The sequence below is a fragment of the Corapipo altera genome, unplaced genomic scaffold (assembly GCF_003945725.1).
Source record: "Corapipo altera isolate COAL_440 unplaced genomic scaffold, ASM394572v1 63, whole genome shotgun sequence".
In the NCBI taxonomy this organism is placed as follows: Eukaryota; Metazoa; Chordata; class Aves; order Passeriformes; family Pipridae; genus Corapipo; species Corapipo altera.
This window is the reverse complement of record NW_020884928.1, coordinates 4,462,277-4,482,788: the sequence shown is the minus strand read 5'-3', so window position 1 is coordinate 4,482,788 and position 20,512 is coordinate 4,462,277. Positions and strand designations below refer to the sequence as shown.

Below are 20,512 nucleotides of genomic sequence, written 5' to 3'. Positions count from 1 at the left end.
AATGAATCAATTAAAGGCAAACAGACATAAATCCCTGGTGCTGACATTCCACTTGTACAGTTTGCAAAGGCCATAAAGACACAATATTTCAGGGTTACCACAAAAGGGCCTGAGAAACATTTTGTCCTAAAATTCTTCAGAATACAAATGTAAAGTACTTTGACCCTGATTTTTTTTTTTCAGTATTCAATTAAGACTCAGTTTCACTCTATTGACTGTTTAACCCTCATAATTTTTTACCAGACATATAAAACTAGAACATTGTCTCAACATATGGAAAATCTGGATGGTACATATTGCTCATAGCTGCACACAATTTTAAGAACTGTAACTGTACTATTTCTAGATAATTTTTAAACTATGACAAAGATGAATGCTATTGAAGAAAAATGGTGAGCCTATAAAAAGCTACATGTGTTTGAGTCAATCAAGTAAAGAGAGTATAATTTTTTTCTTATAGTATGATTATCCTACTGCTAGTGGAAGCAGGAAGTCAGAAAGATTAACCAAAGATCAAGAAAAAAAGACCATGCTCTTCTTTCCCTCTCCTGCTACTGAGCTTAGAAAAATGTCCTAAAAAGGAAAAAAAATTACACTGGCAGGTTCTAATAAACCTTACAGAACGCCTTAGTGTTGAATTTGCCTTCCCAGTAGTACCTAAAGCACTGCTACTAAAGCAATACAATAAAGTTTATGAACTTGTCTTTACTGCTGCATAATTTATCTTTGAGAAATGATACTATGGTGAACAACTGGTCTCTATGTCAATGGACTGCAGGTTTTATCAAAGCAAGTAAACAGGATCAAGACTGAACTCCAAGCTGAAATATATATAACATATTTTTGTGTGAATGAAAAATACTTAATTCAAAAGTTAAACACTACTACACTGAAATGTTTTTTTATGTTTCACATCAACTTCCCAACTAAAAGTCTTTTTGACACACTTTAAACTGAAACTCAAAAGAAACAAATTCCAGAACCTCTCACATTTCTTTCTGTTCAAGAAACTTTCCCTTTCGTTTGATTAGTCTCCTGCCTAACAAAATGCAAATATATCCCTTTATTAAAAACACCCAGCCAAAGCAAAATAGTCAAAAATCACTAATCCAAAACCACACTGCAAACTCAAAATAAATATAAGCAAACCCCAACCAAACCCAAAGGTACATGAATTTCACTTTTTTGCCTAGTCTGGTGCTCATGCTATAGTTTGCTCAGATCACTTTCCCGGTCCAGAAAGTGCTTCTGTTTCGGGGTGCATGCTTTTCTGTCAGGTCAGCAAGTTAATGTGTCTATGCAGCTCTTTAGTTATCAGATTTAATACGATGGAGGCATGGGAAAACCCAGCCAGAGGGGAAAAAGGAAAAGGAAAGAAAATAGACAAATCCATTTTTGTAACTCAACCCCACCCCCACAAATCAGACGGTGGGAATCGGAAGGCGCAACTGCACAGCGGGACATGCATACGTGCTGTGGAGAAAACTCCATTGTCACTCAAAGTCCATGAGCCCATGCGAAGCTGACAAAGAGTGGTGAGGAATGAGAACAATGGGACACAGACCCACAGGTAAGCCCAATTTCTTGCCCAGGACTTATTAGACAGGTCTGTAGAATGCCCTCATAAGGAAAGTGTCAGATGTATCCTGGAAAAACAACCGTGCTTAGGGACTAATGACCTACGAGTACAGTAGGTGTAATTGTACATCCCTGGATGTTACGATTGTTGGCCTAGCGGCATTTCTCCATGTGTTTTTCTATTACACAATAATTTCAGGATGCTGGATTATTCGATGTATTCCAACATTTCAGGGAATGTTCTAGGTAACGGGCAGTGTCACATTCATTTTGGTGAAAACAAGAAAATGAAACGGAGAAGGTACATATACACACAGAGGGTTTGTGACCTCTTTCAGTACTTAGCAGTTGCAGCTGTTTCAGGCATCCAGGTCTGCGGGAATGGCCTACAGACCAAAGAGCCAGTGAGTAGTTAACTCTTTGCCAGAGTTAACACTTCCCCATCATTTCCTCCTGTCCTAGTTCGAACATCTGGGACCTGCTCATCACTGTGTGGGTGTAACCCAAAACTGTGTATTCTATACCCTTCCATGCCATTTCCCAGAAACCAAATAGACCATTTACAGCAGCTGCCCAGAGCATGCCTGACCCCTCAGGCTATAAGCTGGGTGTTAAGAGGCCTGTGAGATAGGAGGATGCTCCTGTCCTCAGACCCATTGTGGAATTCCCCGCCCTGAGGGAAGTTCTGGGTATTCCTGCCTGAACCTGAGGATATATAATCTTGGGGTCTCGGGACTTCTGGTACCACTTGTGGGATCCAGAGAAGGACTGTGACCACCACTCTCAACCAGACTGAGACCACCACTCTCAACCAGACTGCAACCACCATTCTTGACCAGACTGCAACAGCACTCTTACCAACAGGTTTTCCCCTCTCCTTTAACTTTGGACTCAGGGGGACCACGGGGGGATCAGAATGGGGAGAGGGGGGCCCAACAAACACCACTCTGTTCATGCCCCAGGGTGCTGGGTTATACATTTGGGTTTTGTGGGTTAAAACCAATTGCTTGTCTGTATATCTGTATTTATTGTATTATTTCTATTAAATTGTTATTCTAACTTATAATCTCTCTTTTGAGTTGGGTTCATTTCCCCTGCCGTATTACCTTTAAACCAGCACACCCCCATATCTTTGCAGGATTTGCTACCAGTACAGTTTAGGAAGGCTGACACCCAGAACAAATTGCCTCAGGGAGAGGAAGAAAGACCAAGGTAGAGGAAGGATGGAAGAGAGGAAAGAATTGCTGTGAAGGCAAGAGGGGGATAAGAGACACACAAAGTTTCATGACCCTGGCACGTGAAAGAGGACAAAGCTGGTATTTTGCAAGAAACATGCAGGTAACTCTCACTTCAGTGAAGACAAAGAGCATAGAGGGAAGGAGGGAATAGATGAGCATGTGGACCATGCGAATTCATTACGCTCTTATGATACAGAATAGAAGAACATGAGGGGCCTCTTGACTGATGCAAGGATCCCTTAAACGCTGTTCTCCTTAGTCTATAATTTTCAGTACCATTACTTCAAGATCAAGCACTGTCAGCACGAGTACAGACTGCAGCAGACCTTTCCCTGTTTAAACATACATGGTGCTTGTCACTTCTTCACATCCATCTCTCAGTCACATTAGCTGCATTAATGAAAAAATAAATGTTGCAAAAGGGAAGTATTAACAGAGCCAATGCCAAGGACATTAATTTTAAAAACGCTATTTACTTTGTATCTGAGCAGTCATATATCTTGATCTTGAGCCTTGTCCAGATTCTGATTCCACGCTATAGCAACAAACTTTGTCCTGACTCTCCTTCCTGCACATGATTCATTCACTCGACATCTTTAGTACTGTACCCACTCGACAAGCTTCATGTGTTTAGTTAAAGTTAATAATTCTTATTTAAGCAAAAATGAGGTTTTCAGTGCAAATCCTGAACAGTGACTTACTGTGAAGTACAGACTCAATACAGCTCGAACTATCTGCTTGAAAAGAGAAGTCCCCTGGCTCCAAACATAACAGTTGGCCTGATGCTTTGTGAGAAATTTGCAGATCTGTGGAGAGAGTGGGTGGGTCCCCAGTCTCGAGGGATAAGTGCTAGGTCCAGCGAGCTGCCTACAAGTATCACTCAGCATCTGTCTTTGAAGATCCAACAGCTCAGATTCATGGCCCTAGCAAAGACACTCGTGCAGGTAACCCATGCTCCTAAATCTGTTCCACTAACAAAAACCAATCACAGATGTCAACTCTGCATTTTCTACGAGTCAAGAGAAAATACTGCAGAGAGCACAAAACTATTGCCAAAGCACAGGAAAAGGTCAGCCTACGTTTTTTTTTTTTGATTTGCCAAGAGAACTAAGCAGTCAGGGCAGGAGAGCCTGTGAGGCCTCTGGGATGTGAGGGTGGCGCTCTCAAGACACAGAGGACCTGGCAATTATCTCCATAGCGGGCACTGTTAGAATTAAACTCAATATTTTCAGGAATGGGAGAGGAAGCAGAAGCAATTACCCTGTCAGGAAATGTGCCAATAGATAACTTGGAAATAACCTGCATATGTGAACACAAGGTGAGCTTATTTCCACCACCTCCCCACTTGTCCAAGACATGACTTCAGTGGTTCTTACCAGACTCCAGGTGACCTCGATGCTCTCCTGCTCTCATATCACATTACTGCCCGTCTCCCCAGCAGGGCTCTTTGGCAGACATCACATGCTAAGTTAGTGTCACTGAAGCCCCAGCTGATATTCTCTTCAAAACTCCTCTGTTACCCCTTTCTTGGTCTCTATGGCAACGCCCAGGATCCTGCAAACAGCACCAGCCGACTCGGGGCTCACTCTGCACTCATTCATCTCAAATGTTTGAAAAATCGCCTCTTTTCCCTGTACAATGTTTCTAAAAACAGAGTTTTATTCCCTGCTGATGTCCCCACATCTTTGACACAGTTCCACTGCTCCATGTCGCAAACCCATCACGGCTGCCCCAAATGAGGTCCCACTCCAGACTAGATAAAAGGGCCAAAATCAAAATCAAACACATTGTGTAAGTATCACTGGTGGCAGACTGAGGACCCTCTCTTGAAAATCCTGGTTCTTGTGAACAGTTTTCCCTTTTAAAAGCTGTCCCTGCTCGGCAAATGCATTGAAGATCAGCTCTAGAGAGTCAAAAATAACAGAGAGGCAAGGACAAAAGGGCAGGACTTTCCTTTGAGCTACGCTTTTTCCAGAATACATCTTCCTTACCTGCTATTTTGTTTAGTTGGGCTGTGACTATGTTATTACTCTTTACATTACACCCATTCTGTACTTAAGTTTATTCTGGTCTGAGAGAAACAAGAAGATTTCATTTAACTTGATTCTGTTCTTACAGGCTTTTTTTACTATATTCTTGAAATATAATTTCAGTCCTGACAACTTTAGATCAGATATTCTCAGAGTCTTTCTGAATGTTTTTTTTTACTTGGGAATTATTTTTAGTAAGGAGGGAGATACACTTGCAATGTATCTTTTATTTCTGCAAGAACAATGAAGAACAAGCCAGGGGTTCACAACTGCAGTATAAAATAATTAGCAGATGAAATAAAAAGTTTGAAGGAAAAAAGAAACCTCCTTAAAGGAATTATCTTCCATAATTTTTGAAAAAATTACTTTAATAGTACTTCTGTTTATGTGTATGGGGGAAAAAACTACATATGCAACAATGGGAGATCTTAACTTCTCTCACTACATGGGAGAAAACAACAATTTCTTTCAGAGGGAAAGAGTAATTTTCCTTGAGACAGTATATAATTTTCCACACAGAAATGTGTTCATCCAAACCCAACCTACATGTCTCTGTACCTTATGCTCAAATTTTCTCTCACTGCATTCAACACATTAATAGCTGCCTAACTCCTACCTCCTGAATTCAGCAAAAACTACCATTTTTTTCTTTAAAAAACACCTTTTGAAATAGAATGTATTCTTTTTGTTATGGCCTACAACTTAGAGGTTAAAAATAGCCATTAGTTAACAACCTGCCTATTACCCTGTAAAGTGTTAACAACCTGTGAACCCCTGCTGTAAGGAAATTGCTCAAAGAAAAGGGCAGAGCACACTCCCCTGTCCGGAGAGCAAAAATGTACCTAGGCTTTATCACTTAGAAAGCCTTGCTCTTTTATCCCGCCATCCTGGCTAACATTTGTTAGCCAGCAAATGAAAGGGTGGGCCACAACATAGCCAAGGGTTTCATCCCTGCACACTCACGCATCTTGGTCAGCCATCTAAATCCTGGGAGCTCTGTACCTCTTCTGGAGCCACCTCACCACCCTAGGGACAGGAGATGCTTGAGATTATGCACCACCACCATATTTAGCACCCTGAAGGCTGCACACCCCTTACACACTTGAGCTATGAAGTCGAAGTGTTTGCTACTTATTGCATTAAAATAGGGGAGGGGATGTACTGAAACCTGCACTTTTCTAAAAGCACGAGGAAGAGATGATTCAAAATTGCTCAGAATAATTTTAAAGCCTGATAGTTCAAGTTATGTTCCTAAAATAATATGATTCAAGTAATTCAAAGCAGTCACTGAGTTTAGCAATATAGTGGTATTAAAGGAAGTACAGTTGACCCAAAGTAAAGATGGTAAACCAAAATCACACAAAACCCCCCCAGAGTTCTAAGAAGAAGACAAGCAAGAAAATAGAAGTTGGTTGTGCTTTTGACATTTGTCCATCATCCCTCTCTCCCACCTACTGATTGGTAATGGGAGGAAAAGGCTGCCAATAATCTTTTATATCCCATCCTTTCATTATTTGTATCCCTGATTTCTGCTTTTACTAAATGCTCCATTTTTCTGCTATTGCTGCACTTCCTCCTATCTCTTCTCTTTGCTTAATCAGCTGACCCTTCTCATTTATCTCCCCTGTCCAGAATCTCGGTTCTTCCCATTTCTCTTCTCCTTCTAGCTCATCAGCCTTCATCTTCTTACTGGTTTTCCTCCTGTACCACTTTTATGCTTTTTTCTTTCCTTTCCTTGTTTCTCATCCTTTTATAACTCCTTTTTTTAATATACGATACTTATCTTTCCATCTGTGCGCCCTTTTTGTCTCTCAGGTGGTTGGATCTGAAGAGGAGTTTTGAGACATTTAAGTAGGAAATGAATGGCCACACACATCACAAAGGAGATCTGCTAAATCTGTTTTAAGGTATTTCCACGGATCCCATATCATCGTTCAAAATAATATTTTAGAAGTATTTTAAAAGAATTTTGTATGAAACATTTCATATAAATCTTTATGGGAATTGCAGTAAGTTCCATTTTTTCTCCTTAAAAAGCAGGTATGAAATAAAAGTTATTACTGACATCTGTCATATTTCAAATTAGTTTATAAAATTTAGTGGTGGCAGCAACAGATGTAGCATAAAACACTGTGAAACAATCTCCCTAATAAAGCATCCTTTAAGAAAAGCAGCTTCATCGACAGTCATTTAGTAACACAGAAGGCGGCTTCCCAGAAGATATCTGCTGCTGTTATATTAGAGGTAATTAAACTATGAGGTGATTTATTTCTTTGCAGCCACGTAACTGAATTTTCTAAAGCCATTAATGATACCTTATGAAAGTATCAGCAGATGCAGAACATGATTATCCACAGCAAAACTGTGTTTACAACACATAGAGCCACAAAAATTCTACAGAATGCCATTTATTGGCAAAACATTAATATATTAAACCACAAAGGACAGTGCACTGAGGGTAGAAATGCTGTCACTAAATGTACATCTCTCCACCTCAGCTCTCTCTTCCCTATGATTGACAGTGATTTTCAGAGAGTAGGCTTTATCTCCAGGCAAGAAAATCTGTGTACATAAGAAATAGTTTTACAGTAGTTCTATTGCAGCACTACTGATTACTAAAGGAAGATGTAGGCAAAAAATGTATATATTTAAAAATAATGTGCATTTAAGAGTAGAAAAAAACTCTACATATAGAAATTTAAAGGAGTATCAATGCCTCACATATTTTCCCTACCATATTACCTAATCCAGCAAAAAAATCCTTGATATGTCATTTTCTGATTGATGAGCACAGAGAGCTGAGACCTGAGCACAGAATTTTATTGCTCGAGACATTTTCATCTGCAGCCAAATCACCAGGGAAACACTTTGTCAAACAACTTCATTCTGCAGGGAGACTTTGTGACAATATTGGCAACTTAAGAATTTGTTCTGGTTTTTCCAATAGCATCTACCTGTCCATGTTGAGAAATATTTACAGCAGCACTGCAATTTATGCAGATGTCCAGCTTAAAACCCGGGAACATTTCATTGCAACAATATGTAAAAAGTAGATGCTCAAGTTCTATTTTTTAAAAAATATTTATCTCCATATAAGTGATCCAATATATTTTTTTGAAAAGTTTCACACCAAGCACCTGTACTTTCATAATAACTGATCTTACATGAAGCATCTGCAGGGCTACAAAATGATACATGTTTCCATATCAAAGAGCTCCAGTACTTCTTTTACCCCTTTTTGTTTGTGGGTTTGGGGTTTTTTTGCAACTGAGGGGGCATTTTGAATCTAACAAAATGCTGCTTTCACGTCACCAAATTAGGCAAGATGCTAGGCTTCCAGTAGGGAAGATCATAGGTTGATACATTCACATATTTGCTGTTCCTGAAAAAGGAAACTGAGTCTTGTTGATTGTCTTGAAGTTTCTAATTATTTTCTCTGTGGAACAACATTCCCAGGTTTCACAACTTTTTACTGAGGTGGCAGCAAGAGTGACTTGCTATGAAATTTCCTCAGCTGAGTAACAGTTATTCGGTGCTCTCAATGGCTCAGCTTTGCTGTCCACAATGGGCTAAACCTGTTAAATCCAGAAACAGGTAGTCTGACAGGGCTTATGTATAAAATTGTATGTACAATTCCTTTGTTCATAGATGAGGATAAAAATCAAAATGAATGGTCAAACAAGATGGTTAAGACTACCTGACGTGATGGAGTGGGGGAAGCAAAGAGTGTTACTGTTTCTCTGCAGTCAGGACATACTTTCATCTCAGCAGATAAACAGCAAGGAACTCCCATCTTCAATTCAAGTCAATGGTAAAACTCCGGTCCCTCGCATTGAACAGGGTTGGTTTCTCCTTAGGATTCTAGGGTTAAACCCTCTAAGCCTAACTGATAATTCTGTATCTGAAAATGAGGGGTTAAGATGAATAATTACAATTTTTCTCAGAGAAGTTTCCTTAGATACTGCAACAACATTTTACCTGAGCAATCTGCTTATGGCACTGTTCCACTGACCAATATAAAGGATGTGGGGTCAAGGCCTTAATTCTTGTTGCCAGTCAGCTTGCAAATAAAAAGGCTTTCATCCAGCACTGAGCATCCATTTCCACCATGCCTATCACCACAAGGATCCACTCAAATCCTTGCTGCTGCCCATCTTCCTGACACTGGCCTTTGGAAACACAGATAGAATTATGCTTTAAAAAAACTCACACCATGTCACATATGTACTAAGTAAGAATAACAGGCTGAAATATGCTCTGAGTAGGTTACCACCAACTTCATCACCTTTTTTTTTAAGCTACAAAGACGCGTTAATAGTTATCTCTTATGAAACATATTTCTCTTTGCAATCTGCTCTTACCTGAAACTTGAGATCAAGTGCCATCTCAGATAAATCACCTCCTTTGTTTCTACTTTGTGATCTTTGGCTTGTTGATCTGGTTCCTACACCTTGCAGTTCAAATGGCATACAAATAAATATAAACCAAACAACCACGTAGAAGTTCTTATACTCCAGAAAGCAGAAAGCACGAGGACAGGCTGACTGAAGACCTCACCTCACATCTAGAAGGGGAAGCACTTTTCCCTTTCTACCAGAGCATATGAACACAGCTTGTTACAGGCAGTGCTGCGTTAACATGACAGGTTTACAAGGCCCTGGCTTGCTCAGCAGTAATGATCCTTCAACATCCCTGTCAGATCAATGCACAGCTTTCCTCAGGACCCGCTTACTGGAACACTGGTCAGCAGGGAATGTAACTTTGCAAAACTATGTTCAAACCAGATGGCTCTACCAGGAGCTGCTGTAGGGAGACACATGGGGCTGTTTGCAAAGTCCTCTGATTCAAGATGCTGGAGTAATGCATCCCTGACCCTTCGCTGACCACTCTGCAGCTCAGCTTTTACTCTTACCTACAATCATTGAGGATTTTCGCCTCATGATCTAGTTTTGTTTCAAGCCCTTTCCCACCACTGGGCTGTAATTTTTGGCAAAGTCGTACCCTATCTGGTCTTTGCCCCCCAAATAGGAGACAGAGGGAGGCAGTTAAGGTATTGTCCTGAACATACTTTGACAAACTGCAAATGTAAAGAAAACATGCGACATCTCATTATCATAAAAACACGCTGTTTTTTAATCTCTCCTAAACATAAGTGTAGCTACACATAGCTTGATCGTGAAGACCTGTTCAAAAATAGAAATAAAACAAAACACCCAAGAAACAACAGCTCAGCAATTAGTGTAGGGCAATGAGTCATTTCTTATAGAGCCCCTACAGCAACTTCCTCCTCAGAGACAAGAAGGTATTTGAGTGGAGGGAGCAGGCGAGAAAGATTTGATAAAGATCAGTTTATATTTTTTAAATGTCTCACTGTTACAATCTAACCTGGTGAAACTAAATTTTAATATTTTTTCTGTTTAAGCCATTATGTTCTAATCATCTTGCTCTATTCAAAAGTAATAGCTGTAAACAGCATTGCTATTAGTCCAAAGGGAATTGAGACAGTAATTATTCATAGTTACCTTAATCACAGATGCAGAATGTATAAATAAAAAATAATTTCTCATTTTGAAAGTATTATTTTTTTGACAGTTGAAAGTTTGCCCCACAATTTGGAAGCTGTTTCTCAAGGATCTTAATTTTCCCTACTCAGAATTACTAACATGAAAATACATTCTTTCAAAATGTCAAACATCAGGCACTAACACTGCATGTGTCTGAGTCTCAAATGTGGTTTCACTGAAGTGACACTGCCTATTTAAAACCTGCCTTCTCTGAGAGGAAAGACATTAATACCTAACCAAAGCATGCTAACATTGCTCCAGCTTAGGAGGCTGGACACCAGCAGCTCAGAGATGTCAGAAGACTGGTACTACAGCCCTAACAGCAAACTTTAGGGCACAAATATTAGTTTCACATAAAACAAGGCAGCATTACAGTAACTCAAGAGGAATGTATGTTGTTCAATGCATGTAATTTCTTAACAGGAATTTATCCAACTGATCTGTTTTAGAAGAAAGCAAAAACCAGAATGCTGGATGGCAAGAGCAGCCAACACCAGGAAGAACAGAACAAAGCTGGTGTGGTCTCCTTGCTGGGGTCCCATCACTGGGAGCAGTTACACAGTTAAGGTCATAATGGAGCAACTGCAGACACTGCATTTTCAATCTGCTTCAAAACTATTATTTAATTCCTAATATATTGCAGTCTCCATCTCAACACCAGAAAGAGTATAAAATTAGGACTCAGTACTTATTCATGAGATCAAATTTAAGCAATTCTTCTTTTCAAGATTGCAGGCTTAATTCTCCTCTCATTTGCTCACACACAGAAAAGGAGTAACTCTGCCGAGGTCAATGTCAGTGCAAGAAAGGGATGAGTCATTCCTAAACTGCAGGTCTGTTGAAAAGGAAGAAGTGATTTCCCAGCCAAGGCAGCACAGACAACAGGAGCAGTGAAGAAGCAGAGCTATGAGTTTCAGCTCCACAAGACTGCTGAGCCTTATGTTGTTGTATCTTTACTGTAATTCGTACTCATTAAAGCCAGCTCGAATACTTTCTGGCATGCTTGGTACCAGAATTTCCTCTTAAGAACAGACAAAAGCAAGGTAGTAAATCTGCTCAGTTTACATGCCATGGGACTGATCCTAGCTAGGTGTAAACTGGAACAGCATGATGGACCTCTTAGGTCAGTGGACGATTTCTATTTTACTTTCAGAAGTTAGGAGATTACAGTATGTTTGTTTTATCCCTTTCTTACATTCCAGGGTAAAAGATCTTGCCTTTGACACAACTGTCAAGACTATACTCAAGAATTTAATGGGTGGACTGGCTGTGGTGATAACCAAACAAGTCCACAGATGACTCAGAAACATTACCAACATAATCAAGTCAAATTGGGAGCACACATAGTGCACAAAGAGACCAGCAGGTTAGATTAAAAGCCACTGAAATGATTGCATTTAATTACCAGGACACAAGATTCAGATGGACAGACAGAACAAAAAGAGACAAAATGAAACACAACCAAGAAGGTGCCTCCTACACAGCAGAAAAGAACTGAAAAAAAAAAGTAATGGATATTTTACAGGTACAAGTATTAATAAGGATTTCTATATTTCTTTTACTTCCCTGTGAGGGGAACTTTCTGTTCTGACAGTGACAACTTCTTTGACAGACAAGAATACTCTCACTTCTAAGGTACCAACTTAAACTGCCTCTTAGGAAGGCTCAAACACCGATGAGTACCACTTAGTCTGGGGAGCGGCAAACATGAAAACCCTTGTCAAAATCTTGACAAGCACCATAACCTCATACCTACTGGAAATCAGCCAGATAGATGAGAAGGAACCACTACATTTGCAAGAAATTTTATCCAGCAGTTCAAAGCCAGTACAAGAAACCTGTCAAGCCAGTCAGCCAGACATTTCAGAATCAGAAGAGTGACACAGCAGACACGACACACTGAGTAGCACAGCAAACACCAGCAGCTGAATGGCTAGGACCACTACCAGGGATCTGCAAGGGAAGTGTCATGTAGGTAACAATTCTTCCCCATAACTGCTCTGACTCTTCCCTGGGAATGACTAATTTTTAACTTGATGGGATCTAAAGAAATCCCATCAGAACAGAAAAAACTAGTTTTGCAAAGTTTAAAACCCATTCCAGCTTTAAGAAAAGGAAAGCATGGAGAGGCACGGATAATACAACAAAAAATGGAGAACTCAGTTTTAACAGTCTCTATTCCAAGAAGAATTAGCAACTTTGTAAGTCACTAACCTCAGAGAACATGCCTGACCTTGAGTATTAGATCTATCACTAATACACGGTGATGCCACTAGACCACCTTTTTTTAATTAGCCATACATGCCCAGAACATAGGAATACACCAATCATAAGTAGGAAAAAGGCCACACCAGGCCAGAGGATTTGGAACTAAAAGATCCCTTTGAGACTGGATCTATGTTGTATGCAGAAGATGTTGGAGCACCAATACATCTACCATTCAAGTGGTCTGTGAGTACCGAAGAGCGTGGAGAGATGTTCTCCTCTGCATTGCATATGCTTACTGAACTGCTGGGCTTTAAAACAACATCTCTCCTGTGCCTGCTCAGCCAGGCCCCTCCCCAAAACACCCCAGTAATTCCACTGAAGCATGTCCCCTCTTCTCTGCATGCCCATAATGTTCTCTTGCCATTGACTTAGGGAATTTCTGTCTGATGCTTTTCATCACTGAAGTTCTTAACTCCTTTAATTTGGCAAATCTGTGGCATTATGTGACGGGACTTCAAAGGTCAAAAATTTAATAAATTAATAAATTATCTGGATAATGCCTTTGCTGTTTGAAAAAAAAAGCATTTTTTCTTCCTTGAGAATGACTACTGTGCTCTGCTTGGTTGCTAAGTGCATGCAGTAACCATCAGGAACACTTGTTGGGAAAACTAGCAAGTGTCTCAAAAATGCAATGAAATTATCCCTTTCCTGCAAATAGGATTTTCTAAAAGCTGGTTATTTTGGCTGCTTCCAGCCTGCATGAACACTTCTGCAGCAGGAAGTGCAAGAATTTTTCTATATCGGGTTCTCATCTGTTTCTCTGAAATTCCCCGATCAGTACTTAAGAATGAGGTAATTTTTTAATCAAAAGCCTATTCAGAGAGCTGTCTGCCCTCAGGTCCATCTCATTCATCTCTCTGGACATGGGTTTCAGTTTTTTCCTCCAAAGAGGTTAACAGATTGCTGTAATTGGATGGCCCCAAGAACAGTGCTTTAAGCACCAGAGCAGCTAGGAACAGAACTCAGTCCATGCTCTAAGCAATGAAAGTGTTCCCCCTTATTAAATATTGCTAACTATGTGTTCTAAGTACTTCAGGGAAACATATGATCCAAGGAGTTAATTCACTTGCATCTTGCTATGAAGAGGTCTTCCCTGGCATTCAGGTTGAAACTGTTCATATCCCAAGTGTAATAAGAAATAAAAATATTACTCTGACTAGTGGTTTCATCTTTTAAACATCTGTAGACTGTTATGATTCTGTAATTAACTTCCTCGCCTTACAGCCTAACTGGCAACTACTAGTGCCACAGAAGTACAGCTCCTCATGTCTTCTGTTTTATTTGCAAGCCTATAATCTCAATTATTTTCTAAAAGTACTTCCTGAAAAGGCACAAATAAGAAAAGATGTCTTTACTGACCTCTAACATTGTGAAATATGTACTATATTTGTCCTCATTAAAAAAGCACATCTGGTTCTGCATTCTTCCTCTGTTTTGGTTTGTTGTTTTTTGGGTTTTCTAGGAGAATTTTAACAAGATCATAAGGTATCTTACTGTAATTACAACAAGCAGAAAAACAAAACAATTTTCAACTAATGATGCACAGAGAGTTAAAATGGACATGTCTGAATGACACGCAAAGCTATGTGAAGCACCACCTTTTAAGAAGCCTAAAACTTATCAAGTCACATACTCCATCACAATTAACACTTCTTGAACTTTCAGTCTGAATATGCTTCATGCCTTAGTTCTCAAAAGAGTTGAAATATCCATGTAGAATTGGTGAATATTTATTGAGTTACCATCACACTGAATAACCAAACAAGGGTAAATAGATAAGTGTAATCTTCTGTGATGACTCTGAAAAAGAAACTACGTGAAAACTCCTAACTACCAAGTCAGATTAAACTTTTCAGTATTAGAAGATAAACTGAAGCTTTCCCTAACATTTCATTTTAACAAAACTGAATATATTAACTCTGCACTAACAAAAACTCAGTTGTTATCTATTGGTACCACTCACAGATAAAACCGGTCCCTGGGATGGCTCAGCATCACATAACACCAACCTACAGTGTGTGGTGTAGAGGGAGTAAGTCCCACAGCACCCTTCACAGTGAATCAGAGATGATACATCTGGACAATACCAGTTAAATCCATAAATACAGTGACTCACTGGAAGGATAATAAGATATAATCTCTTATTGAATCAGGATGTGCAATGATGGATACCCTAAAGAATGATGGATACGCTTCAGGCAGAGGGAGAATTTCTGCTAAACACAGGGATATCAGAGGCAGATCTGAAAAAAATATTTACAGCCTTCAGATGAAACACAAATACTATATCAAAAGCATTTGCTGTATCACTTAACCCAGGCAAAGATATAAAACCACTTTTAAAAGCAAATCTTCCAGAAAAATCCAGTTATCCAAAATATGTTTCTTCTATTTCCTGATGACAGAATTTTAAAGCAATCCATTAATCAAAATTGCTTCTAAGAAGTAGGTTGTTTCTTTTTCCTTTTTGTTTTTAGGGTTGGTAAAGAGCAGCGGGGTGAAAAGGACAATAGACTCATTCATTAAATTCCACACAGACATACATATTCTTTTGTACATAAACTGTCAAGAAAGTAAAAAAAGATCACCATCACCCAAGTGTGAATAAAAAAAATATAATTATATTGAGAGTTCCTGTTTTAAAGGTACCAGAATCACCTGTCACACCAGAGCACTGTTCTGCGAGTCTGAGGGACAACTCTGAAAGGTATTTTTCACTGAACTGATTCACCAGAGCTACTCAACCAATGAACACAGGAAAACCGTTTCAACCAGCAGTGCCTACAAAACAGTTGGACTGAAAGGAAGAATTATTTTCTCAAAATCTGAAGTGTGTAAAGACATAGGGGCAGAAGACGGTAAAAAAAGTTTTCTTAAAAATATTTGAGCAATCAGCTAGGACTCCTGTATCAAACACAAGGGAAAAGCTCTCTGTGAGCAGAAGCACTAGTGAAGCATTTGTCCCACATTAAGCCCTGCTCCCATGGACATTCCTGTGTGTTATTTACATGCCCAGGAATTCTTGCAATGCACTGAAGGAAGGGTGCTTACCTGGGAAGAATAACTGGATGACAAACGCTATTTCTGCAAAACACATCCTCCTTAAAAGCACTGCACCTAAATTGTACTACAGATCTAATATATTTCTTAGGAATTACGCTTGAAAACATGTGATTTCCCAAAGCCTTGCTTTACAATTACTTTTCAATGTTTTTCATCAGGTTCTAAAATAGTCTGGTGGCTTCCAACATAAAAACTAAACGTATCTCCCAAAGCATCAAAAAATATAACCAATAGATGAAACCACTTTACCTGACTTTTAAAAATACTGCTGTTGGAGTTAGAAATCCAGGAAAGATAAATAAGAACTGTTGCCACTAGATGCTGCTGAAAGAAAACTATTTCACATCATTATATGGTTGCTTTGAAGCTTCTATAACTCTGTCAAAATGCAGGTGAGATATTTTATGGGTACAAGAAAAATATTTCTTAAGTTCTATGTGTTTCAAAACTTGCCTACACCATGTGCATGCTGACCATATGTGAAAATGAGATGGACAAAGATCCCCCACGTTATCTAAGGTGCAGACACAGTTCCAGCAACGATGCCATTTGATGGACAAGTCATCATCAGTATGCTGAGGATTTACAGCTCAAGAGCTGCTCCTACAGGAGCTGCCTGCACATGTCCTCCAGCCACCTAGTAAATGGCAGGTGACTTTACTGGAGGGGTACAGCACCTTTGTCTCAGGACATGAGGGTGCATTTTGGCAGGTCTCAGGGAGCAGCTGGTATGCTGGAAGGTGGGGTGGCTCTGTGACCAGGCATCTCACCCTTGCCCTGAGCCTCAGCACTGAAGAAAGGGCAGGGAAGCATACGTGTAGCAGCTGAGGTCTTAAAAATAGCTTCCAGCTGCAAAAGCTGAACTGACCTTGAATAATCGTAGCCTCTCAGGCAATGTAGCAGTTACAGAGTGACTCTATGTAGACTATGGGTCAGCAACCTTGCCCAAGTGGCATGTCAGACTGCATGTATCCAGCCCAAAGCAGCAGAAACCCAACAGACACCAGAAGACACTATATCTCAGAGGAAATATGTCTCTGTCCTCTGCAGAGGAAACAGCTCTTCCATGATAGCAACCTGGTGGGGAGCAGGTGGCACAGACAGCGCTTCTTTGGGACCCCTCTTGGCACAGTACAAACGCCATCTCCTCTTCTGCTAAAGCACTTGATCCTCTTTGCAATACACTCCTACACAGACTGTGTCGAACACAGGGCTAACATAACATGAAGGTGCATGGGCAAGAGGAAGAAAAACCCATACAAGTCTCAATGCATCTCCTCCTGTCAACCACAGGTAACTTCTGCACAGTCTTCTTCTAACTGCTATCTCAACTAACTCCCATCCCATCTTCTAACTCTCAAAAGAATAATAACTTTTTCTGCTCATTGAGCTTTAGGTGGATCCATCGCCTATAACCTGAATATTAAACATTTGCCCCCGAACAGGAGTACTCTGGCCTCAAGCAAGGAATGTCCAGGAGACTGAAATACAGCTCCTTACAGAGGCAAAAATTGCACCTGGAGGGTAATGACATGGCCAGATGCAGTGCCTGGGTTAGGTGATGGCATGTGCTATGACTACTGCTCCTAGTACACAGCAGATTTCTGTCTGGTCCATGCACCCCAATTTTTTCTGTAGGAATGATGGTGATGGGGATATGAAGAGGAGTGATCTTGCCTTCAGACAGCAGCAGAATGAGGTTGGGAATGAATGACATGCTAAATACCAAACCATCTACCTCCTTCCTTTTGTCTGTTTTACTTCTATCCCAGATTATTTCCTGTAATTCTTGAATTATGACAAATACTTACTAAAGTTCCTCTGTATCATGCCACTTATTATTTTACAGTTCTCTTACACATCATGGTTGATCATTTCCTTCCCAGGATGGAGAGTTTAGGTCTATTACTGCAGATTTGTATTTCTTACTGAATACATAGTTTTCCAATATTAATTATTTTAATTACGTTAAAGGTCTTCTCTTCCTAATTAGGTAATGCCACTGAAAACCTATAAACTCTGAATCTACAACTCTTCAACTATTTCTGCTATAAATGTACTGTAAAATTCTAAATTTTGCTTTGTAACCAAATAGATTCATTTTTCACGTTTTTTATATGATTCCAGGCTGAAGAGATTTTGTTATAGTTTTACAGATGTGTACTTCATAAATCACTTTAGATACATGTATACACAATCTTAACCTAAAAATTATTTTGAAAGTTACAGAATAAGAAAAATTGCTTTACAGGCTTCAACTGACAATGACTTCTTAGACAAAAACATTATTTTTATCATGATTGTGCACCTATAGACAATTTCTGCCCAATGAAATCCAACAGAAAAAAGAGAGAATTAAGAACTTTTTTCTTTTTCTAAATTAAACAAATCCTATGTGTCATGTTCTCCCTGCTGGACCCTTCTAGGTCATGTTGCCCCTTGAATCAGGAACAGATTCAAACCCTTACTGTGAAATAAACAAACAAAAAATATTTCCCAGAGGAATAATTTTATCCCTTTCTAGGTAAGTGTCCCCCCTCCACCTTTACATTCCCATATTACTCTTGAAAGACACTGACAGCAGAGTGAAGGTACTGTCAGTTAAAAATTACTTTTGCAGTGGACAGGAATTCAATCTTGTAACACTTCTTTTTGATCAGATAAAATTTTTGTAGACCCTCTCCTAAAATGGAAAGTGGATTTTTTAATCAGATTCATCTTCTGGTAAAACCAGCCTTGCTATTTCAAAGGAACATTGTGAATGAGATGGTTTATTGGAGAGGAAAATGATAGCTACTGGCTTTCTAACTGGCAGAAAAAAAAGAACACAAAACATTAGCCATCCACTACTGAACAGAAAGACTACAGGAGACAAGTATTTGCCAGAATATCTTCTAAGACTACCTACTACAATAACTCTACCTTGTTACAGGTTTTACAGATAAAATGAGAGAAAAGTGAGTCTGAAGGGAAAATTGCTGTAGGTGGAAACCAGTGTTTCAGGCTGGATTTAAAACACTTCTGATGGTAGAACTGAACTAGTCCCATTGCAAGCAAAACACTTCAGTTAAGGACGAACAGGGCTGTCCCAAAGTATTCCTATTCTGTAACAAGAGATCCGCCACAGCATAATACATTAGTACTTCACAGTTTGTACTGTTACTCTAAGTATGCTTCACTAGTGAATAAAAATACTAAGGTTGATAAATTAGCTTTTTTTTATTTGTTTAAAAGTTTAAACAAAAAACCCTCAAAAAAATTACCAAGAGAACATCGCCCTCACCAGCACTGAAAAACAAGAGCAAACAATTAAGTCCATGTATGTAAACTTTTAACTTTGTTTTTTTATATATACTCATTTTACTAAGCACATTTCCAGTTTAAATAAAATAATGCTATTTGAAAAAGTTTACATTTGAAATGTCTCCTTTGCACTTTAAAACACCCTGACATGACAGTCAAGTTTTACAAGGTGATAAAACACGTCTGTTATTGAGCAGAACTACACACCTTCATTTTGCATCCAACGATGCACCCAGTGTTGGAGTCTGACAAACAATACCTATTTTGCCATCTCTTACTGTTTAAAGAGCTTAATAGTATTTTGTGTAGATAACTACATTACATACAAATTCTTTGTCATTTATTTTGGTGGTGATATATAGAGAGTTTACTGTTAGCCACAGCAAATGTGATTTTTTTTTAAAGGAAAACTACAATTTCTTATTCTTGAAGCCTGTATTTTACACCTTTTGAGTATAAGCAGATAAAATTTCAGTGTCACTACTGCTGAGATTTCCTGCTATTTTTATTTTCTACTGACAGAATATTCAAAGCTGACAAATGTTGTATAACAGACATACTTATTAAAAGCTTCAATTTACAGCAAATAGTGACAGTTTGCTTTTGCTGCTCATAAACCAAAAATCTTAGAGGTGCAAATAGCAGGAAGGTGACAACAAAACACTTAGATAGATCTTTAAATAATTCTACAAGTAACAGTGATACAGAGTCACAGATCTGCTTTCATTGTGTGCATCTGACATCATCAGGTTTACGGATCTTGAAACAGCCCTTTTAAATTTGCTTATATAAAAAAACCCCCAGGTACCATAAGCCTAAGCAAACAAAAAGACCAAAAAGATAAATTGTGTAGTATGTTTAAGCACACCTTTTTGAACTGCTGGGCTTTGCTGTGAGATATCACTGCTCTTCTTTACTGAGGTTGTGCTTATGTTTGATGAAGTGGTGTCTGGCACCTCTCCAATTCAGTCCCTAAAATGATTATTTCTCCTCCCTCACTTCCCTCTCTTCCGCTATCATAAAAGATTTGGGTGGCAATTACTACTGAAGCTTTTCAACACTCAAAAAATTTGTATCTCTTTTTCAATAATCATATCAAATAATTTATTTCAGCACACAGGTCTTTGAATCAGATTAATTCTAAGCCCATATGCACAACAGTGAGGTAGTTGTGTGAGATGCTGAAGATCCACACACTCCTGGTATTAAAAACTGAATTGCTGGCTGTATATCCTGTAAATTAGTAACATCAAAAGGGAGAGTATGAAGGATAAGGAAGGAAATCATAGCTGCCACTTCATAGTAAAGACTGGCAGAACTCAACTGTGCTGCAGACAGTTGAAATTCTTGGTATTTATGATGTTCTGGCTTCACTGTGCTTCCCAGTTCCCATGCTCTGCCCAACCTCCACACCTGCATGAAGGCTGAGGCAGCTGGAACATGTTGGACCTCACCTCACGAAGGTCCT

General features: G+C 39.2%; 1 protein-coding gene across 3 annotated transcripts in view; it reads right to left on the bottom strand.

The window, feature by feature from the left end:
* The window catches only part of RSU1 (Ras suppressor protein 1), a 104,826-nt gene that overhangs the window by 14,065 nt on the left and 70,249 nt on the right, over positions 1 to 20,512 (bottom strand). The window contains exon 9 of one of the 3 annotated variants that reach the window (XR_003530188.1): positions 8,825 to 9,015. The exons of the other annotated variants lie outside the window; for them this stretch is intronic. The gene's annotated coding sequence lies outside the window, so the exon portion shown is untranslated. The remainder of the gene's footprint in view (positions 1 to 8,824; positions 9,016 to 20,512) is intronic. 3 annotated transcript variants of the gene reach the window in all.